Genomic DNA, 4,789 nt, shown 5'->3' on the forward strand with positions numbered 1-4,789 from the left:
TTCTAATGACTTAGCCATTTTCTTATTTGGCACATGAAATATTTATCCAAACCTCAAGACAGGGAACTTTGTTTATGCTGATTGTCTGAATTTAACTTACACACAAAGCTGACCGCTGAGAGTTGTCACAGAACACAGAAAATGTGTGGTATAGGCTCAATGTAGGTATCAGCAAGAACACAATATGCCCTCTTTGTTCTCTGCACAGAATGGGAACAATTGGAGTGAGGCTGACATTCCCTTCTCTGTATGTATGGGGTGACAACTGGGGAATCTGTGATACTAGTAAACCAGCAGAGGAGGCATAGGACTGCATTGCAAACAGATGATAAAGAGCAGTCTTTTCAAACAAAGGAATAAAGAGACACATAGAACATGTGGAATAATTAACTATAAGATACTGCTATCATTGAATTAGTGAAAGAAGAGGAAGAAAGAGAGTTAGCAGGAAAAGAAGGTCAAACCAAAGAACAGGATAGTGTGGCCAGGCTGAACTATAGGGTAAATGATTAGGACTCTCAAGTATTGTCCATAGACTGGTAGCACTGGAGTTCCTGGTGTGATGATAGATACTTGGTCTTACTTTCAGCACTTCTGATTAGTGTTGACCATGCAGCTTAAACAAAATCTCTAATGACTTACATTAATATTTGAGATTCAGTGGTTAAAAAAAAATAACACAAAGCTCAAAGAACTTTTTGGTTTTTTCTTTCTTTCTTTCTTTCTTTCTTTCTTTCTTTCTTTCTTTCTTTCTTTCTTTCTTTCTTTCTTTCTTTCTTTCTTTCTCAGCTAAAAGTGGAATGCCTGGGTTGCTGATGAGGCCCAAGGAGTCTCACTTAGCCTCATATCCCTCATGTAGGTGTTAGATTAAGACTATCAACTCAACTGTTTCAAAGGAAAATTGTTTTCTGTTTAAGAAAACCAACCAAGGAGTACACATGGAGGGACCCATGGCTACAACCACATATGTAGCAGATGACCTTGTCGGGCATCAGTGGGAGGAGAGGCTCTTAGTCCTTTGGAGGCTCGATGCCCCAGTGTAGAAGAATGCCAGAGCAGGGAGGTGGGAGTAGGTGAGTGAGTGTGGGTACACCCTCATAGAATCAGGGAGAGGGGTGTTGGGATAGAGGTTTTGCAGAGACATGCTTGCCACACTTGAGCTGTCCAGAGTCCCTTCAGTTACCAGATGCAGAAGTCTTAGTGGTCCTCATTTAGTCAGACATCTTTCTCATCCTACCACTATGATAGGGTTAGTGGAGAGGATTAGGAAAGGTGATAACCTATGAAATGCAAATAAATAAAATATTCAATAAAAAGAGAAAAAAAGAAAATGAAGGCTCTTTTTCTGTTTTTTTTTCCTTATTGTTCTTGATATGTCAATTTTCACTTTTTATAACAGTGTTATTTTTGCTTGTCTGAACTGAAAACAACTGAAATAATTAAAATATAACAAATATATTGGCAGAATCGAGACGCATACCACCATAAAAATATAAAAATGATTATTTCAAATGAGAGAAAAGAGTCAAGATGTTTCTTTATCTGAAGACAAAACAAAGCAAAACAGCAGTAGCAACAACAACAACACCAAAAAAAAAAAAAAAAAAAAAAAAAAAAAAACACAATCAAACAAAAAAACAGGTCTTGGTCTTAAAAGTGCAAATATTTATAGTGACTCGAAAGACATTAGAGGTTTCTTGGGGGCTTGTCTTTGAAATCATGTTTTCCCAGGAGCATATTGCACACATCACGGAGAACTTTATGTTTATGCATGTTCAGAACCAGCCCTAGAGTTTTCCATGCAACAGCCTTGAGTAGAGGACAGAACTTTCTGTCTTGAATATTCAACACTGTTGGCAACATTAAATTGAGAAATTAAAACTAAAACCAACCAACCAACCAACCAACCAACCAACCAACCAACCACACAAAACAAAACAAAACAAAACAACAAAACAAACAGCAATCAAAGGAATAGATATATAAATTCCTTATGTGTATATAGTGTGTGTGTGTGTTTATGTTTTTGTGTGTTAGAAATTTAGAAAGTGGGATTTTTGTATCAAAAAAAAAATCAGGTTCCAAGGAGCACCTTAAATGTTTTGAGGATGAAAGTTTGAATAATGAGGAATCATAGTGGTAGGATGAGAAAGATGTCTGACTAAATGAGGACGACTGAGACTTCTGCATCTGATAACTGAAGGGACTCTGAACAGCTCAAGTGTGGCAAGCATGTCTCTGCATGACTGCTAAAGCTAATCACGAAGGTCTATTTCCTTATTAGGCCATGTCTTCCTCCTGAGACCAACTACCAAGGTCAAGCTATCAAATATTGAAGTCCAGGAATCAAAAACCCCTTTGGTTTACTTAACTAACATTCTCAATTAAAATTGAATACCTCATCCTAACATGAGAGTTCCCCTTCTAACTTTATTATTTTTCGTTTTACAATTTTTAATTAGGTATTTTCCTCATTTACATTTCCAATGCTATCCCAAAAGTCCCCCCATATTCTTACCCCACTCCATTCCACTACCCACCCACTCCCACTTCTTGGCCCTGGCGTTCCCCTGTACTAAGGCATATAAAGTTTGCATGACCAATGGGCCTCTCTTTCCACTGATGGCCCACTAGGCCATCTTTTGATACATATGCAGCTAGAGACACAAGCTCCGGGGGTTACTGGTTAGTTCATATTGTTGTTCCACCTATAGGGTTGCAGATCCCTTCAGCTCCTTGGGTACTTTCTCTAGCTCCTCCATTGAGGGCCCTGTGATCCATCCAATAGCTGACTGTAAGCATCCACTTCTGTGTTTGCTAGGTCCCGGCATAGTCTCACAAGAGACAGCTATATCAGGGTCCTTTTAGCAAAATCTTGCTAGTGTACGCAATGGTGTCAGCGTTTGGAGGCTGATTATGGGATGGATCCCTGGATATGGCAGTCTCTAGATGGTCCATCCTTTGGTCTCAGCTCCACATCTATATCCTCTCTATCCAGAGGCAGTTTATGTGACACTCTGGGACATACACCCTACCTCCCTCTCCCTTGTTCTCTCCCCCTTCTCTCTCATTCTCTGCCTCCTGTCTTTGTCTCTTACTCCCTTCCCACTTTTCCTCTGGGGAAAATAAATCTCTTTTGTCCTGAGAAATTGGTCTTGGCCTTCCTTTGCCCTGCCTGGTATTATTGATAAAACACACAAAAGTTCAACTTGTTTCTACATTTAAAATATTTAAAAATTTTTATGTTATATGTATGGGTGATTTGTCTGCCTGTATGCATGTACACACCTTGTGTACCTGCTGAGGTAATTGGAACCCCTGGATCTTGGCTGATAGGTGATCTTGATTCTCCATGTGAGTAATGGAAGACAAATCTGACTCCAATTCAAAAGAAGCAAGTGGTCTTAACTGCAAATCTATTTCTGCAACCCTATTCATATTATTTCTAGTTCAGTGACAGACCTCAAGCCTTAAGAGGTACATTAGAGTTTGTTACTGGTGACTTATCATGTCTAGTGGAGCATTTTCTTTGTGAGAATATTTGTTGAAGAAAAAAATATATGCTATTATGCTACAAAATAACTGGAAAGATGAAAATTTAAGTACTAATATTGAAAATTTAAAGATGAGAATTTAAGTACCTTTTATTGAGGAAGTTCTGTAACTTTTACTTTCTTCAATGTAAGTTTTAATTTAATATATTTTAATATTTATGATTGAAATTTTTATTTACATTGGACTTTTGAATATATATATATATATATATATATATATATTTTTCAAAAAAACTTGGTTGGATGATACAGGATTACTAAAATTTCTTTGATCCTTAAAATTCTTAAAATATAATGACTCTATTAATATTTTACAGATCTTTGGCAGTTTCATAGATTGCTATAAAAAAACTTTTGTCACTTGAACGCCCCATTTGCCTTCCTCTTCAACTTTCTTTTCCCACCAGAACTCATCTTCTGCCATCAGTGGGAGGGGAGGCCTTTGGTCCTGTAGAGGCTTGATGCACATCATAGGTGGATGCTAGATCAGTGAGGTGGGGTTGGGTGAATGGGTGGAGGAGCACCTTCACAGGGCAAAGGGGAGGCAAAGGGGGAGTAGGATGAGAGTTATTGGAAGGTAAACCTGGATGGGGGAAGGGATATCATTTAAAATGTAAATGAATAAAATAATTAATAAAAATAATATCTTCCTCCTACATACTCTAATAATTTCAGCATTGTTTTCATGAAATAAAAAGGAAAGCATGAGGTGTTGTTTGTTTGCAGTTCTGTCTCCAATGTGCACACCAATTCCAGTAACATTGATGACAGTAATATCTTTGTTTATATCAGAATCTCCCTGGGACTTTTCCAGAGATTCCTCTTTCCTTTGCATTTCCTATCTCTTTAGCTAGTTCCTAATAAGCTTATTTCTCAGGCACATGAGTAGTTTAAGCAAATATATGTTGATTATTTGTATTTCGATGCTACACTAATGTAAACAAATCTTGCTTATTTCCTTTTTATCGCTTCCTTTTTTTCATGAAAGGCATGAAGGGAATTGTTGGGAGTATTTCTGCTTAGTTGGCTGAGCAAAGTGGAGGGCAGATATTTGGGGAGACCTAATGTAGTCTGTAAATTGTACTTTCTATAATTGCAGAGTGAACATCCAGCAGTACTCTTACCACGACCCTCTGTCGGGACTTTCTTTTCTCCTGTAGCCTGAAAATCCAGGGCATCAAATGGTCTCGTCCACTCACTTGCTCAATACCTCATTTTAAATTAATGAAGTGATG

Source organism: Mus musculus, chromosome 1 (assembly GCF_000001635.26).
Source record: "Mus musculus strain C57BL/6J chromosome 1, GRCm38.p6 C57BL/6J".
NCBI lineage: Eukaryota > Metazoa > Chordata > Mammalia > Rodentia > Muridae > Mus > Mus musculus.